Genomic DNA, 19,870 nt, shown 5'->3' with positions numbered 1-19,870 from the left:
GAAGCTGAGTAGCAGAAACCGTCTCCTCAGCCGACCGGGAACCTGCATGGTGCAAATCAGCTCAGTGGAGGGGCGGAGAGCGCGAAGGTGGGGTCCTTGGGGGAAGGAGTGTGTGTGTGTGTGTGGAGGAGAGGGGGATACATATCTATCCTCCCATCCACCCAGACCCTGGCAATTGCTTCCTCTTGCCACTCCGGGTCAGCAGGCCTGGCGCTGGCCATACCTCCTCCAGCCTTTACACGAACTCCATGTGCCCGGGAGTCAGTGATTCGTATGCGGGGGACATAGAGCCTGCTTGGTGCCTATCAGAGAGGCTTCCTGCACCGGGGGTATCCCCTGGACACTGGTATGGCTGCAAGACAATGACAAATTAGGCCTATTAACGTCAGTGGGAATAATTCGGGAACAAGGTTTTCAGATGACTTGAATAAGTGGGCTGAATTTGGCCCTTTGTCATCAGGAGAGAGTGGGATGGAACCAGCACTAGCAGCATTTAGGGCATTGTTGGCTGTCCAGCTACATAGGCTGTTGGTGCTCTTAAAAAGGAACCAGTGCTGTGGGGCTCAACCTATGAACATCCCAATATGGGATGCCTATTGGGCTCAATCTCTCCCTTTATAATCTGTCGAGTAGCATGTGATGTAGTGCATCTGGCAACACTCAGTGTATACGCCACGAAGGAATAGAATTAGTGTTAAAAGCTGAATGAGCTGGTGTATGGCCCAGAAAAGATCAGATGTGTGTAGCACAGAGTAATATTTTAGAAATCTGTGAGCACTAGAAAATAAAATGTATTAAGAGTTTTGCTCCATTGATGACAGTAATACAGAAATGGCCATATTAGATTCCAGCAATAGTTCATCAGAGATTCAGCTCTGATTATAGCCATGGCCAGATTGTGATAAGTAGATTTGTTTTCTATAATCTCCGTGATTTATTGTAGTTTTAATTGTTCATTTAAAATATCTTCATTATATTTTTCTAGACTACTTTAGTGGGATAAATTTGATTCATGCTTCTGGTCTACTAGGAAATTTATCCTTGTAACTGTAAACTCACAATTGTAGGAACAGAGGATTTCCTAGACTACATTAGACCAGGGATCTACCAGGTAGTTAGTATCCTGTCTCTAGCAGTGACCAATACCTGAAAGGCGAGTAAAACCAAAAGTACATGTAGCTAAAGACTGTACATGGGGGGAGTGGAGGGAGAATTATTTCTTGCCCTGCAGATATCAAATTCCACTCTGAAATGAAATTTGTTTGCTGTTATCTAATCATTTATAACTATAAATGTTAAGGGTTATAAAGTTAGCCTTTTAAAAACCCAGTTAAACAGTGTTTGACTCTTTGAGCTCCCACAGCAGTGAATTCCACAGGCTGTCTACATGCTGCATAAAAGGGAGTATTTCTTTCTATTTGCTTTTGATTTACCTGCCATTAATTTCTTTGCTCTCTTATTACAGAATGGTGTAGAGGTGTCAAAAGAAAAGAAAAGATGTTCAGAACAAGATCAAATGGAAGCAAAACACATTTCAAAGTGTCCATTTTATTATAGTTCCTGAAAGAAAATGTCTGGATGAATGAGAATATGTTCCAGGCCACTAACATGATAAAACATGCTGTTCTAAGAGACAAGTTTTTACTCTAGCGGATCAGTCACTTTCAATTCCAGTACCAGATCAGAGTCCCTGATATCTCATGATCTGTGGAAGTAAGTACCCTGAAGTTAATCATTTTTCTTTCTGCTAATCTTTCTATTTAAAAGACCACCAGACACTTGGCATTTTCCATCACAATTTGCAATATCAGATCAGACGGGGATTAAGTCTGTGGAGTGATACTATGAAAACACAGTAAAGACAACCTTGAACTTAATTAAAGAAAGACATCCTGGGATATATAAAAATAGATTGCAACAAGATAAACAATAATAGTATTTTGGAGGATGAGTAGTTTCCTGAGTAAAGCATTAACCTTTCACCTCCAGGAAATCAGTATACAGTGGGATGCTCTGACAAGGATTGATTTGAGCAACTTTGCCCCTCCACTTGCAGCCTGAATGGTTGCTAGGTACAGATCCATGAAACAAAGGAGCATCCCAAATCAGATGGCACTTCTAAGCAATAATTCCATCTTGCAAAGTTCCGTCAGGCATTTTAGTGCTAGTTTGCACCTGCATCCAAGGTATCACTGGCTCTAATTAGCACTCCTATAGGCTGCAATGTTCTTTACCTGCAGCTGAGTGACACCTGGAAAGGTGTGAAATTCCCCATTGCCTTTGGAAATATCAAAGAAGCTCATTTCCAATCTGATCTTTATAACCAAAAGCCCCCACTGATTAGTGTAAAGTGAGGGCAACACACATCAGCAGAAAGAAGTGGTTTTTGGAGTAAGAGATTTATTATTTATTATTTTAGATTGATATTTATTTATTATTTAGTTTGTTAGTTCTCCAAGACGTGGGCATATCTTCTTGAACCTATCACACAATTGGTGCTATATAAATAAATAATTGTTATTAATATTTAATATAGGTAGCTGAAAATTTGCTAAAAGCAATGATCAGAGAGACTTGATGCCTAATTTTGCTCTGTCCTACACCAGTGAATTCCATCTCTTTCATTGGATTTAATCCAGATTTGCACTGGTGGAAGTGAGAGGAGAATCAACTCCTATAAATCCCAACGATCTGACAAGTGATAATAAACCAATTCCTAAACAATAGTGCCCTCTTGTATACACATGTCAGATTTAAAAAAAAAAAAAAATAGACAAAGGGCTAGATCCATAGCTGTATCCACTCCTTTGATGTTACCAGAGTGATGCTGATTTACACCAGCTGAAGATCTGGTGAACAGTAACTGAATTGACTCACCCTTCCCTCATCCACTATTTTTTAAACCACTTTGAGTTTTCTATTGGAGACTTCATAGAGTTAGAATAGAATAGAGCTGGGTTTTATGTAATGCATGGCTTACTCAAGGCACACCGAAGGCCTTATCTTTCAAGCGCTGCACCAGATCGCGTAGGCTGAACAATTTTAGGACCAAATCCACCTTAAAATATCCTTCATGGTTGCGGGGTCTCAGAACACAAGAAGGCAGAGAACGTCCACTTATCAGAGGACTTGGCCTGGCAATTGGATACAAGGGAACGCTGTCAGGGATGAATTATTGCTCAGTGACTGACACGCCTCCTAATTCAGGCAGCCAGAGGAGAATTTTAAAGGGGATTTACAACTCAAACCTGCCTCTGGCTGACAGCTCCATTCCCAAGCCACTGGCAGACTAAGGCTAGCCAGATACACCAACGATTTGCCAGCCCCCTCTTACTACATTCTCCTACCCATCTGTCACACTCCCTCGGGATACCCAGGGTTGTGAAGCACCTCACCGTCACTTGCCCTTAGTGTAAGGAGGTCTCGGTCAAGCCTTTTGTGGGTCAACTCCCTGAAACCACCAGCTTCTAGCAACACAAGCACTGCCTTCCAGGCCTCACTCTCTCTGTACAAGTCAATGATAGGCACACACCTACCCCCTAGTCCTCCCAGCATTCCCCTGTGTTGCTCATATCCACTGAACACTCAAGGAATTACCAGATCTGCTGTTCCTAAAACGACAGTACACGCCAGCTTGTAAGATTCAGCTCCAGACCAGCCCTTTGCTTAACACATAGCACTTATATGTATTTATAGAGAAAGCAAGAATAAGTTGATCATCAAAGAACAGAGAGTCAAGTGATAGTGAGTAAGAATCTTGGAAACAAAAAGTGACATATGAAACAAACTCATAACACGCTTTCTAGAGATTAAATTTAACTAACAAGTTAACCTCCTGTCCAAAGAAGCTTATCTCACTCAAAACTCTCTCCAGCATTTTCAGCCAAGCCTGGTTGAGATCCCACCTTCATGAAACAAATACATTGTCCATTTATTTCCTAGGTGAAGGATAATAAGGTGTCTTCTTGGTGCCCCAAATCTAATGGAGTAAACTTTTGATGTGCACCTCAAGATAGGGTCCTCCTCCCTGCCAACATCTGTTTCTTCCTATTACTTTTCTCTCTTTGAAGTTTTTACAATCCTGCATTAGCATTTGGTTCAGACTGGTGAGAGAAGACCCTTTGTGAACCAGACAATACTTAATGTACATGTAAACAGCCAGATAGATAAACATTTCTTCTCTGACAGAAAACCTGTTTTTCACCTTTGCAGGTGACCAGCCCCTAGATTCTGATCTCAATCACATCATTTTAAATATGTATACATAACTCCGAACACAAGAGCCGTACATGTGTTTTGCGATGACATTGATGACCAGTGTGACACCTGCTTTTATTTGAGACCTCTCAATGCACTCGTTGGTGAACTAGAACGTACATCCAGACCGAGGAGATCCCTGAAACCCCTCTGCACACCCTTGACAGTTGGCATTAAAAGGATCTTGAGATACACCATCCCTGAGCCCCCTCTTTAGCTCTTTAATCCTGCCCCGAGATGAAGAATAAGAACCACATTTTAAATTTAGTGCTGCCTCAGCCTCCATGCGTCTGACTCACTCACTCACTCTCTCTCCTCTGTCCAGTCGTCATTCATGCCTCTTATATGGTCATCACATGCAGCAGGCAGCAATCCAGCTCCTGCACGTGAGATGTGACCCCATGCGGAATCAGTCACGTGCCTTTCATATCTTCAGGTCACCTTGGCCACCTGTGAGTGACATGACCTGAGGGAGGGGACTCCTTTTCTGGGCATTCGTTCACTCTCCATCCTAACCTCTTCCGCTCTTCCCCCCACTCCCGCTCACTTTCAGCGGCCATACTTCTTTCAGAGGGGATCAAATAGGGCACATTTTCTTCTTGGTGGGAACTCCCTCCAGCCTACTCTGCTGAGGAAGAGAAGCACAGTGGTCAAACTGTCCCCTCCCTTATCGGAGTAGGAAGGAGAAGCAGCCGCAACAGGGACCACCTGTTGTGGCACAGATAGCCCCACACCTCCCATCCTCTTTCCCTGTGAAAACAGGATGAGAGGTCAGATATAAAGGCTACACATGGCTCTGTCTCCTTTTAGAAGGGGGTGGGGGAGGATCAAAGGGGACACACAAATCCTAGCAGAGGAAGCCAGGCCAAGACAGCAACTGTGTGGCGCCCTGCACCCCTTGTACCTTAGCTCTTGCAGACTATCCTGCCTCTTCCCTATTCCAAGCAAGCTCCAAATTTCTCAGGCAGTTTTCTCTATTTCCATAGATTCCCCTCCCCCACCCCCAGCTCAGGGCTTGTATCTAATTCTTTTGGCAGCCCAGCCAGAGAGAATGGAGGGTTTCATTGGGCTGAAGATTCTTACCCTTTCCCCTTTGTTGCCTTCTGTATAAACTGGGGTGGAGAAGTGGTAAGGGAGCCTATCTACCAACAGACACTGACAGGGGTGGAAGCCCAGAACTACAAGAGCAATTAGGGGCAGGGCTTTCACCAATCCCTTCCTCTCAGCACAGATTTTGAAACCGAGTATTCCTGGCTCTTAAGGCCTAGCAAGCTCCTCTTTGGGAGGGAGATTCCTTTATCTCATCCCTGGAAAAGCTCCCCAGTCCCTCCAACAGCTGAGCATAAGGGTGAGGAGCACAACAGGAGGAAGGCAGAAAGCAGATTGTCATGATTCACGGGACGTTTCCACCCTCAAGCTGCTCTGGACCTCACTCAAAAGGCTGTAATTATTTTCTCTTCTGATCAGCTGGCCTCTTCTTTTTGACTAATATTAACCTTGTCACCAAACAGGGATGAGCAATATGGAAACGCAGAGATTGCCTTATCAAATCCAGCAAGCAGAAGCTTTTATTTAGTGCTCTAAAAGGCAAAAGCATCCTGATGAAAAGCCATTCCTCGCTTTCTCTTTCTTCTTACTGGGACTCCTTTCCTGCAAACTCCACATTGTCATTCATTCTCACCTCTTTCCTAGGAAACTCTCTATATAAGGTCAATCAATGTTAGTAACTCAGCTGCTCTGAGCCAGTGCGACCCCATGCTGGCTGCTCCCCATCGTGGCACTGCCTGTGTTCTAAGTTTGCACTCCTGGAGTTCTTTTGCATTTTGTCTGTTGGGGATAGGATTTGTGGGTAGAAGGGATAGCTTGCCCCAAGCTGCGGAGCTAGCAAGTGCTTCAGCCCCTCAATATTAGCAGATCCTGGGGAATCTCTGGAGGACCTTAGACTTCACACTGGTTCCCATTTCCATTAGCCCTCTCTTATTCCTCTGCTGCACAACTGCTGGTCCCACTCTTCTGGGTCACAGTGTTAGGTGGGACAGTGGGTAAGTTACCTCTTAAAGTCACCACTTATTCAATAAAGTTCCATAAAGGACCTGATGGAGGGTGGGGAACTATACCTCAGAGATCAGCATTCCCTGACCTGCACACCTGATTCCCAGTCAGTTCTTCCTAAGGGTCAGAGAAAGGAAGAGCAATGTTGAGGAGGAAATTATTCCCCCACCCTTCTGGATTCTGATAGTGGGGATTTGCTGGGGCTTTGTCTCCCAGATGCAAATGGGACAACATGGCTCAACAACACCCAGGACCACTCTCTGCCATGTTAATCAGGGTGTGTCATGGAAAAGGTGTGTGTTTTGCATTTACAAGAACTGGCCACATACTTTCATTTTTCAGGTTCTAAATGATTAAGCTCATAGGGTCAAATCCTGGGCCCCATAAAGTCAATGGCAAAAACTCTCATTTTTTTCAGTGGGGCCAAGATTTAACCCCTAGTATTAGCTATTCCAGTGAAGAATACAATGTATATATGACTAGCATTTTGGACAAGCATGGGATATATCATCATTCCTCATATAGAATTCTATTGAACTCAGTGAGTGTTCTGCACAAAAATTAGCACTAGCATTGAATGGAAGAATACAGCTGTTTTCTTCCTTTGCTGTTGCATGGGATAGGGGAACGTCTCATTCTAGGGGAAACCAAGAAAGTTACATATCCTGGCTTTTCATAACAGGGCGTCGTGTGTACTTTGCATGATTAGCAGAGACCCTCTCCACTCTAAGGTTAAGGAAGGATGCTTTCTGTTCCTTTTCTACATAATAACAGCACTTAATGTCAGAGATCAGTGGTGGGTGTTTCAGCATTGAAAACTCACTTTGTGAGAGAAAGCCATTATGCCACATGAATTGCATTACATTAAACAACACACCAAGGCATTAAACAGGTGTTAGCAGAATGCCTCAACAAGTAATGTGCACTGCTTGCCTTCATTTTATTTGTAGAAGCTGACAGCTATAGCTAAAGGAATATTGTGCACCTATGTTCTCTATAGCTATTATGTTTGGAGTTATAGAATCAGACAGCATTAGAATGTGACCCAGAGCTGCAGAAGCAATAGGACAGAATGACTGAAAGCCCAAAGAGGGTCCATATGGCTGTACTTATAAATATTTCAAATGTCAATTCACAAGGCTGCAATCATACCAAGCTGTTTGCTTTATTCTGAATAATTGCTAGCAAACTATAGCAAAATATTTGTCAGACTAGAATAACACACATAAATTTAACTGTTATACCCCAAGCTTTTCTCCAGATAATATATTTTATTAGGTTATTAAAAACAACAGAGGCATCTAGGTTGCAGGGAATTTGTAAATAATTACCTATGAAAAATCCTCTGTGCGTACTTTTTGCCGCTAAAGAGGCTACAGAACACAGTGTCTTTTCACCAGTGAGGACATACTAGTCTGATAGCAAGCCAAGATCAAGGTAATCAGAGATTGCCAAGGAGTTCTTTGATTTTTATTTGCTTTCTTTAACATTTACACATGTGCTCATTTGATTTTACTGGCTGTTGTGAGCAACTAGTGATGCACAATCCCACAGATGTGGTGCTTTCCCCGTTCACATCCATTAAGCGTTTAGGATGTTCTGTGGTTCTAAATCCTCAGCTGAGAAGTGGAACAGTTAATAAACAATTTCCACAACAGCACTGGAAGTGGTAAACAGGATCATCCATAGCTCCCTGAAAGGGTTTGTTGCTCTATTGCTGATAATGGGCTTATTTCATCCTCCCCAGTGACAGTGCTCACGTGGAAAGGTTAAGCAACTCAAGACTGATTTACATAATTTAATCCTTTTTTTTTTTCCAGTTTGGAAATGAAAATGGAAGAGGTTTATTGGAGACGGACCAGATCCATGGCATTTTGAAACAGACATTAATGTATGCTTACCTCTCCATCACTTATGACTACTTCTAAACTACTTACATCTGTATAACAATTTCAGTAACGTCCCAGGATCAGCAGTGCTGATTTGCCAGCTCAGTAGGCAGTCACTCCATAACAAAACCCATTCATGTGATAATCTTTCTCGCCCAATCCTATGTGTGGGTGATGTGTAATACCAATAATATTGGGAAAAGAGGAGGGTATTGTTGTCTTGTCAGGCTTCCAGGTTACTTTCCTCTCTCAAGACTGGTGAAGGCCCAAATCCTTGTGATCTTACATTTGTGGGTCAACATTTTACTGACAGGAGAAAGACTGACGGTTCTTACAGTGCTGAGAAAATAAATACTCACTAAGGGCTGGATTATGCCTTTAGGCACAGCTCTAAGCAAGGGGTGATGTGTATGCAGCACCACCCCCGGGATAGCCCCTAGAAGCGCTGTGCCTCAGTGACACCTTTCTGAGGCAATATGCCCTCTCTTGCTTCCTCCTTGTCTTGGGGACTGTAAATAGTTGCTGGTCAATACCAGCAGCAAATCAGCACCAGCTCACCTGTGCTGACAAGTGCATTGTGGGGGAGGGAGGAATCAATGGGAGTATTCCTGGTAGTAAAGTTAAGCACATGCAGATGTGTTGGCAAGATGGGGGCCCTAGCACAAAATGACTACACACACAAGCATCCCCTAGAGTCACCCGGTGCAGCAGAATGATTGTGCGCACCGAGCTCATCTAGAGTCACCCAGCAGAGAACAATTACATACACCAGGGTTACCTAGAGACACGGAGTGTGGAATGATTGCACCCACCAGCATCGCCTACAGTCACTGAGCCCAGAATGATTGCACGCACCAATATCATTTAGAGCACCGACCACAGAATGATTGCACTCACCAACATAGTATGATTGCACAAGTCAATCACAATAAAGTCATCAAACTCCTCTCTCCAGTGACTATTGAACATGACATGCTCCTCTGCTGGGATTAAGTTTTTACATTTCTTGGTTGGTCAGAACCTCTGTCTGTGATGAAAACTGCCTTTCATCTTAATATAAAAACTACCTTTTCTATTTTCACCAATGCTAAACAGCTCTTCCTGGTTAAAATAGATCCAGGAAGAATAGACTAATACATCTCCAAAATTTTGTAAAATTCAATAGCCGTGGACACAAATTTGATGGGAATAATGAATTTTAACGTATATTTTGACATTCCAGAGCTGTCAATCTCTTTCACATGTGCATGAAAATGTTTGTTTACTTAAGGCTAGATTCTTCCTTGCCCTTTTGTATACATAGTGTAGGAGTGCAAAATCATGCCAGGGCCAGGCAGAATTGTAGGCTCTGTGTTCAGGGGAATGCAGCATCTTCTCCCTAGCTCCTCCCCTGGGGACACACTCTAAAGTGGGGCAAGGATGAGCAGAAATTAGCCATGACTCTATGGGTGGGACATTGAATTTTGCAAGTTGTTTATGTAAAGCAGGGAGTTCTGGGACACATCTTATACGCACCCCTAAGGGATATTAGAATGTCTCAGATGTATAGTGTCAGGCTTATTTTATGCTCTGTAATGTCTGGATCATCTACCATATAAGATCTCACTCTGACACAGGGATAATTAAAATCCAGCTTTATTGAGGCTACCTACAACATGGCTTCCACTGACAGTTCCCCAGGAGGTGTTCCTTCCAAACAGTTCCTCCTAGGAAACGGCATGCTACCTGAAAGTCTCTGCTAGCTCTTTCATATTACTACATTCCTCTTTTTTAAGGAAAACTGTCTAACAGTCCAACAATAACTGGTGACATAGTCTTAACTTATTCCTTTCAGACGGTGACCGTTCTTGAAGTTACTGCGTTCCACCACCTTATCTGTTTGTCTGGCTATACACCTGTATAACTTGGGAATCCATCACACTAAACCCTTCAAATGAGCAGGTCTTTTAACAATCCACCTTCCTTTAGTATGATTAGGTTCACTGGTGCCTTGCTGTTGCCATCTTCCTCCTGTCTGGTCAACCACAGTTTCTAGGCTTTGTGTTGCTAGAGTCTCCATTGAAATACCCTCTTCCTTCTTTCTTTCCTTTGGTATGCCCCTCACATTGTCCATTTCCAATGACTCTGGCATGGGATTCTCCTGCTGTAAAGCTCTAACACATGTGTTGTCCAAACTGTCATTAGAGGTTTCTTTCGTTTTTCTAAGGTGCCTACAGTTTTCCCTCACTATCTACCCATTGTCCATTTGAACTTACAATCAGGAAACCAAAGACCATATCTCCACTGTAGCTTTGTGCCAGAATGTATCCTATTTTGTCAATGACTGTATACACATACTGCCATCTGGCTCCAGTTCTGCTGAGTCTCTTGTGAATCTGTTGTAGTAAAAGGCTTATCTTTTTTTGTTGGTTTCTCTGTGGTTTAACAGGGGACACTGCTGAGTACCCAGGCTTTAACAACCATGCACTTGTTGGCAAGAATGTCTTCTTCCTCCGGTTCATCAATCTTTGGACAGAACTAGAATTTAGGCCTTGTGAAAGAGTATTCTGGTAATCCAGTAGTGCTAACTATGGGTTGGCATCCACAGTTTTCACTTTTTTCAACAGTTTCATACAGTTTTAACTGCTGATTCCACATTGCTGTTGCTTTGAGGATACCCTGGTGAAGATGTTATGTGAGGAAAATCCCAGTACTTATGAACTTCTGGAACCTTCCTGAAACTAACTATAGTCTGTTATTGAAACACACAATATCCAGTAACCTGTAGTGTGTAAAGTGTGACTTTATCTTTTGTATGACTATTCTGGATACTATGTCTGGTAAATTGTCTATCTCCTAGAAATTGGAAAAATTGATTACAATGATCATGTAGCCCTTGTCTCCAAACAAACAAATCCACACCCACCTTTGCCCAGGTATTTCTGGAACATTGTTTTGCCATAGGATCTCTTTAGTTTGATGGTCTTCACAGGATCAGCAAATGTCACAATTTTCCATGGATGTCCGTAATTGCACATTGATTCCTGGCCAGTTTACAGTCTTTCTGGCTCACCTTAAGCAACCATAAATTCCCAGATGTGACAAATGAACTTTGTGCATAATCTCATTCCTAAAAGCTTCTGGAATAACTGCTCTTTCTTCCAGGAATATAATGCCATTCTGTACACATAACTCATCACTTTGTGAAATAATGGTGTTATCTCTTTAGGTACTTGGCCTTTTGTCGCTAGCTATTTCTGTAAGATTATGAGTTTGTCTCTGCCGGGTTCAGTCTTAGGCTGAGAAGAAACAGAGTTTCTTCCAAAAGTAAGTACTGTACCATATTTATTGTCTCAGCCTCAGCCTCTGTGGATTCTTTGGAATTCTTTAACATTGCTGGGTCTTGGCATTTGTCTACTTTCAGGCCTTTGGAGGTCAACAAATGTCAAATATATGGCACCTCAGTTACTCTCAACTTGAGCTAGTCTAAGTTCAATTTAATATACTTTTCTCCACGTCTTTTTTAAAATGTAGTATTTTTTTATAATGATTGTAATGATCATGTTGTGCTTGTTCTGGATTGTCATTCTCTCTCACTAACAGCACATCATCTGGTATTGTCTGGATTCCTCTCAGGCGCTTCAATGCTTGAGTCAATCTGCTCTGGAATACCTCTGGTGCCAGATGATTTCCATGGGCATCTTTAACCATCAATATCTTCCAAATGGAGTTGCAAAGATTATCAAGTAATTGGGGTTTTCATCCAGTTTGATATGCCAGAATCCATTTTTTACATCAGAAACTGTAAAAAGTCTCACTTTAGACAGATCTGGTAATAAGTCCTCAGCTGGAGGTAGAGGTAAATGGTTCCGTTTCAAAGTTTTGTTTAAAGTCTTTGGGTCTATGCCTTTTTTCAGTTTTCTGAATGGCTTTCTTACCACCACAAGACTGCTTATCCAGTGTGTGCTCTTCTCTACAGGCTGAATAATTCCACTATTCTGTAGGCTCTACAGTTCATCTTTCAGCAGCTATAGGTATGCAATGGTACTTTTCTTTTTGACATTTTGTCAATCTCTATTTTATAAATGCCATCTAGCCATCCATCTCCCTGAAACACATCTCCATACTCCCTCTGTATCATCTCCCAGTCCCAAGTAATATCATCCAAAGCATCTTTAGTCACCCCACTATCCACTTTCATTGTGTTCTAGAACTAAACTTTTAACAGGGTCATGGCTTGGGTGGCCCTGCTGCCCAGAAGCGGCGCAGCTGTCTCATCATCACAAAGTCCGGTCTGTATTTCTTTTTGTTCCTTGGATTTCTTATTTTAATTTTACATTTCCCCACAGGCTTTAACATGGTATGATTGTAGGTTGTTAACAGCTGCTTAGTCTCTTCCAACCATATGTCTGGGTTCAGCATCCTGATTGGGATAATGTTACAACTTGCCCCACAATCTAATTGAAATTGTATCACTTTCTTCCCAAGTAACATGTCTGCATGTTTCTGGCGCTTACTAGGGTCTCCTTGCACTGCATTTACCAGCTATTAGTTCATATTCCTCATATATACCCTAAAATACACTGTTACTCTTTTTAGTTACTGTGTGTACCTTGGGTTTGTTTTTCTTCTTACTGGACAAACATTTTGCTGAAAAATAATTAACTTTGTCACAGTTACGGTATTTTTTCCATAAGCTGGACAATATTCCTTCTGTCTTACACGTTTTCTGCCACAGTATTTGCATGTGTCTGTACCATTGTTGATGTACTATCTACAGATGATGTATCTGGTTTTACTTTCTCATTTTTACTCATTTCATGGACAGTTTCTGCTGCATGCCCTACCAGAGTTCCAATCCCTTCTTTGGTTAGTTTTGCAGCCATGCAGGTCTCCAAGCTTTTTCCCAAAGTTAAGTCAGTTTCTTTCAGCAACTGCTCTCGTTCTTGTGAGTCTCATGGTTCCACACATTATCTGGTCTCTTATCAATGCATCTTTAATACTTTCAAAATTGAAATTGGCTGATAACACTTTTAAATCAGTGTGGTACTCGTCAATATCCTCCCCAGCTGTTTGATCCTGCATAAAGAAATTTTATCCTTCCACCATTTCATTCTTCCTGGGGTTACAGTGAGTATTAAAATAGCTCATTATTGCTTCTAATGTGTATTGAGCTTGGAGAATTTCCGCATACAGAGTATCACTTATCTCTCTCCCCTTTCTCAATCAGGTAACAAAACAGTTATTTTCCAGCATCCTCTTTATCTGCCACAGCAATATCTACATAGAGGTTAAATTCCTCTTTCCTACTCTTTCACGCTTGAGTGAAATTTTTGGCTTGCAGGTTTAATGTCCTTCCATTTTCTGTTATCAGCCTTATCTTGTAAAGCAAACTGTGTACTCACAGAAGAATTCTGCTCTCTGCAGTGCAGCTGCAAATGGTCTCTTCCGCTGTCTAGGATCTGATTGCCACTGCCACCATGTTTTATGCTCCATTGTGTTCAGATCTGCCATATAAAGTCTCACTGTGACACAAGGTTAATTAATGAGCTCCTGCTTTATTGTGGCTGTCTAAAACATGGCTTCCTCAGCCTCACGGTTTCTCAGACAGTCAGGGGTGTTTGCAGGAATTTAAACTTGAACGTTTTTGGAGGGACACGTTAAACACACACAAAAGAAAGGTTTGCATGATCCCCTCCCCACCCTCAGATTTCTCGGGATGCCTCTGGCAGGGATGCCGAGCAGCGAGGAGGCAGCAGCTCCCTTTGGCAGTGGCACTCTCCATGTCCCTGCGGCCCAGGAAGGGAGGAAGCAGCAGGGAGGCTGGCTGCTGGCTGAGCTCCTCCTCCATGCCCCCCTGCAGCTACTGCTGCTTCTACTTCCCTCCTGCTGGAGTCCCAGTGCTGCTACCTGCTTTGCAGACCAACTCGCTGAGGTGAGTCATGGTGGAGGCAGAGGCAAGTGTGGAACTCCAGCCACAGGTTACAGCTGTAGGGATGGGGGGTGGAGGGAGCTCAGCCAGCAGCCAGTTACCCTGTTGCTTCCTCCCTCCCTGGGTTGCAGGGAGACACAGAGATTTAAGGGATGAGGCGGCCTGCCCTTGCTTGCTCCCCCTTGTGCACACCTCGATATGTTGCCTGAAAATGTCTGCTAACATTTTCATATTGTTACAGGGTTGCTTCCTTGGGGGCATTGTGGCCCTGCACCATTTCAAAACCAGGGCTGTGTTTACTTGACACAGTCAAGCTTATAGAAGTCTTTCACTGACTTCACTGGGCTTTGGACCAGGCCCATAGTGAACAATTTTGTTGGACTTTGTTACCCCAATAGGGGAAAAATTCAACTGGTGGCCTGGTTGGAGAGCCAAGTTTGTATCTACTGGAAGAGGGACTTCCACAGCATCAGCATGATTTCTGGCAAGGGACTCCAGAGACAGGAACCAATTGACCTAATCATTAGGCAACACCACTGGTAAGCCCAGGCCTGCCACAATCACTTACCCAAAGGAAGAAAAATACCAAGATTACAACATTACCAGGACAAGATATATTGATTATTATTATAGTCCTATACAACAGGCGGTTCTTATTACTAATGGATTCAGACATCGCAGTGTAAAAATGTTAATAAAACCAATTCATCCGTTAAAATGTATGAAAGACAACTCACATCTAAGGACATGTCAAGGATTTATTCTGATAGGATTCCACCTATAACTTCAGTGCAAATACTGTCTAATGCAAGGTTGGTGGCCCATAAAGCTGTAACCAATCTATAATCTGGGTATACATGCGTAAGACCCACCCAACATCTAGATGATTTCAATGCCCATGAAGATGTTGCTTCTGTGTTGGATCATTCTCCTGTCAAGACACATGGCATGGGCAGCTTTTCTGGATTGTCTCATGCTCTTGGACTATGGCTCAACTGGAAACAAAAAAAAAAGAGGTGCTTCTCCTTCATTGCAATGTCTATGCCTGGAACCTTTGGAATTACAGCTGCTTCCTTCTGGAAGCTGCAGCATTGCCATGAATCTGGCCTTCAGATAGGGACTGGAGAGAGTTGTTTGCACTTACAGCACAGGAACAAAGGGAAGACAAATTCTGATATGAGTTACTTTGGTGCAAATCCAAGTAACTTCAAGTCAGTGGAATGACTTCACATTTTCTTTGGTGTAACTGAAATTAAAAGCAGAATTGGCCCTGTGTGCGTGTTCACATTATAAAAGAAAACTGCTTCTCTTGCTTGTATGGTTTAAATCAGGAGTTATTCCTCTGAGTGACTTCATTATAAATCTGTTGTGAGAGAAGAGTCAAGGCCTTTGTAATTGTAAAAACACTGGTTCCCTCTCAGAAGCGAATCTACAAAGACAGTAGCAATGTTGTGTGGCAGATTTCCTGGGGACCACATGGTAGCATCTTGGAGAATCTGCAGGTTTGTGATAGTTCTAACATGACGGAGTTGTCCTTCAGAGGTGAGCAAATGATTCAGAAGAACACAAAAAAATCTAAATCAATCTGCATCTGACTTGTTTGAGCCTATAGAATCAATTAAAAAACAGGTGGGTTCTCCATTGTCAGACTAAGCAGCATGATTCTGTCATGCAATATAACCCGGTGTGTTTGCACCGATGAATCATCTCATCACATCATCAATCCAGCAGAGCACTGTGCTCCAGGATCTTATCCAAGACATCGTGGGATATCTGCAGGCTTTTCTCTTCTCCCGTTTCTCGTAGGAGAGTCTTCCAGAGCATCTGGCATCTGCATGAGGATCCCTATGTCATCGCATCAGCAGGAATCTGAACCTGAACTTATTTGAGTTCTCCTGGCACCCTTGCTCCAATCAGTGTATGAATATCCACCTTCACATAATTAACCTAAGTTAGTTGAATATATTGCCTAGTGTTCAGTTCAGCACTTAGGGTAAAACCTGCCTTGCATCCTATTGCAAACAGTATTTTTATGTTACATATAAGGGGGTGCACGCATGGGCAACATAGCAGTTTTAATTCTGCAGATCAATGTAGTTTGTAGGCGTGAGATAGAACCTTCACATGAACACGGTTCTTTCCTGCCTGGAATATACAGAAAGGCCATTCTCAAATTTCAAGGGATGATCAAAAATTTTCCCAGTCTTTGCAGAAACTGTAAAGCAGGCTCTGAATGTGTAACCCGTGGGATTTTGATGACGGATTGTGTAATGCAATATTTTTGCATTCCTGGGTATGACTCACCATCACCGCAGCATTAATGGGTCACATCTGTGAAAGGCAAAAAGTTGTGGTTGAAATAAAAGTGCTTTTTAAAGAAAGTTGCAGTGGCAATCCCCCTCAGGTTAGTCAAATTCAAACTGAAATCAGTGCTTTCAGACTGATGTTTGTCTGCTTTACAAAACCACAACAGTTTGGCACCATTTCATGGATTCTGTTCAGGAGAGCTTGGAGACTGAAATTCGGTCAGCACTGAAGTGCTTTGGCAGAGCTGATCCAGCAGATTATATTCATAGACTTTTTAGGCACAAGCCTCTGAAGGGCACAGATGCTGGTCCACAACAGGCGAGCCTATTCAGAAGAAAGGTCAATCTGCTAATGGAAGCTCCATAACAAAAAAAAGAAAAAAGCTTCCTGGCGGCATGATGCAGCGCTGCACAGAGGGGGGAGAAGCTTGCTCATGCAAACGAGCTCCCCACTTCTTGCCCTCCGCAGGTTCTGGTTCTCCTTAGGAATCAGTGTCTCCACTCACAGACACAAAGCCCATGGAGTTATTGTCAAATTAGAGCTGAATTAGCCAGCCCTGGACTGTGCTTGGTGTTGAGGGTGCTGGATGGAACCGAGGCGGCCCTGGGACTCACTTTTAAAATAAACCATAACTGAGAAAATGCAGCTGCTTTTCAGTGACCTTCACTAGGTCCATCTCCCCCCCTTGTATTTGCATCATTATATGACTCTCCAGCTCTGATCACCATCCTGTTGTTGGGAGCGTCCCTCCTTCCTAATCACCTTCCTTTGAAGAAAATGGAGGGCAGTTAGTTTTAAGGCTGAGTGGCCCTGCTGAATAGAAAGAAACAGTTGGCTCCTTCAAGATTCTTGCCTGATGTTTAGTCAACTGGAGAAAGACCCATCCTTCAGTTTCACCAACTTCAACCCCAAGAATCTGGGTGGAATCACAAACTTCAAGCAGTGACTACATATTATTTCCCAGTCTCAATTATTATCTCCTTTGCATTTACCCCTAGGGACCTCAAAGAAGATCAGGGCCCCATTGTGCCAGGCACTGTATAGACACATGGTAAGAGACAGCTGCTGCTCTGAAAAGCCTGCAGTCTAAATAGACAAGGTGGAGGAGACGGAGAGGCACAAACACTTGTCCAAGGTGAGAGGCAGAGCTCCCAGTTATGGAGACTAATTTTGGCTCCATCCGGCCTTGTGTGAAGACCCACAGAACTCACTAAATAGTTCTTAGCCCTATGCACTCAGATGAGGTCACACCATCTTTACCCCCAACACTTAACAGACATATGGCAGTTTTCTTTTCTCATGTAAAGAATAAAATAAAGATGCAGCCATTGTCTTTTGCACAGGAAGGAAAAGGTGGCCACAGCCATATTAGTGGGGATTCAATCAACAAGCGATTTCTAATCACCTAGCAAGGAAGCTAAAACAAATACAAGCAAATGGGAACAATTACTATCTCCCCACGCAGCCTGAGTGTAAGTGGCTGGTCTGTGCACTGAGCGGTGGTTCAGGAACTTGAGATGTATTGTCCCTCTCTCTCCAGGCTACAGAATGGCAACAGTACTATTAAGTCGTAGTGATTACACCAATCCCAAACTGTTCTTGAGGTGCAGCTGCGGTAACCTCTAATGTGTCTGTACCCTCTCCAGATGGATTGGCAGATTCACTGGCCCCAGTTCTGGTCCATCCCACCCCCAAATCATTATCGTGTGTTGGAATGCCGGGATTCCCCTCTGGTATCAGGCTCTATTGCATTCAGGGATGTTGCCTCCAGATCCTGTATTCAGGAGCTGTTCATTTGCTCTCCAGATCTTGGTCCGCACAGGGTGGAACATGGTGGGCGAAGGAGTTGAACCATGGTGTTCAGTGGTTTTCCTTCATGAGGACATATGTGGTAAGATAAGCATCTCCCTGTGCATGGGATGCGCCCATGTAGTGCGACCCTTCCAGCCTGCCAAACACAGATGCATGCACATGCACAAGTAGGTGTACTTACTATTTTTAAAATGCTGCTATTTCAACACACACTTACTTTTTTTTAAAAGCCAAGTGTGAGCAGATATTCTGGTTGTGTGCATTTATTTTGGAGCAAAAAAACATTTATGTAAATATACATGCAAATTAGGAGCGGCCTCCAGGCTCTTGGCAAGTTGCCAGTGCCACCTTCAGCACAGGGAAGTTTGGTTCCCCCCTGCTCAAAAGCAGTACAAAGCATTCGCTTCTCCCCCCTCAGGCAGTGCTGCCAGCACATGCAGGGAGCAATGGCTTGATCACCAGCCTGAGCTCTGGGCTCAGTGTGGCAGCTCATCACATTGTCTCTATCACCTCTGGGCCAGCCCCACATGAACGTTTAAGCCTTTCCCAAATTTCAAAATCCATGGAATTTTGCATGCTTTTAAATTAGATTCTTTTCTTTATTTCCAAACTCAATTCCTTCAAACAGCAGCTCAGCCTCGAATAAACAAGAGGCTGATCATTAAGATGGATCTGAATCATGAAAGAAAGGATCGTCTTGTGGCTAAGGCACTGGACAGGGATCAACTCTATTATTTTTTATTATTTGTAATATCGTAGCACCAGTCCTGGGCCAGGACCCCATTGTGCTAGGTGCTGTACAAACACAGAACAAAAAGACAAAAAGTCCCTGCCCTGAAGAGATTTAGGTTCAGTTCTCAGATCTATCACAGACTTCTCGAGTCACCGTGGGCAAGTTACAATCTCTCCGCGGCTCAGTTCCTCACTCCCTTGAAAACTGGAGATAATACTCTCTCCTACGTTTGGGTCCCAATTCAGCAAAGCACTTAAACTCATGCTTAGTTCAGATTGTAATCAATGGGATTACTCACATGCTTAAAGTTAAGCACGTGCTTAAATTACCTTTCTGAACTGAAACTTAGTCTGTCTTGCATGTTTAAACAGTCCCTATTGCAAAGACCTTTGTGTGTGTGATGTGTTTGTACAGTGGCTAGCATCTAGCAGCTAACAAAAGGCAAATCATTGATAATAACTAAACTATGGGATCTGACCTCTACCGCTTGGACTAATGAACAGAAAACAGAAAGAAACCACAAAACTAATAAAGCACACCCTTTGATGGTGCCTGTAATATTGACATAAAAAAGACCCTGTAATTAAAACATGATCATATATTGTTTACCAGCTTCATGTCAAATCAGTCATTGCTCCTATCATGTTTTTAGCAGCCTGCATTGGTCTAAAAATAAAGAGAGGAGTTTTTCTATTGCCCACTTTCATATTCGTCACTCTGCAATAAATATTATTGTAAACAATTAATATTCCCCTTAGCTTGAGTTTTGAATAACTCCAGCAGCTGCCTCTTCACAGGTTTCCCAAGCCTGCTGCAGGGGCCAATCAGATCATATAAATGTGCATACTAACAAAGATTCATTAAGTGACTCTCTCTTTGCAAGCCTTTGGGAAAGAAGCAAAGCCGGGT

Source organism: Emydura macquarii, unplaced genomic scaffold, assembly GCF_026122565.2.
Source record: "Emydura macquarii macquarii isolate MOO-44397 ecotype Brisbane River unplaced genomic scaffold, CSIRO-AGI_Emac_v2 contig_1551, whole genome shotgun sequence".
Taxonomy (NCBI): Eukaryota; Metazoa; Chordata; order Testudines; family Chelidae; genus Emydura; species Emydura macquarii.
Note: the sequence above shows the minus strand (reverse complement) of the source record.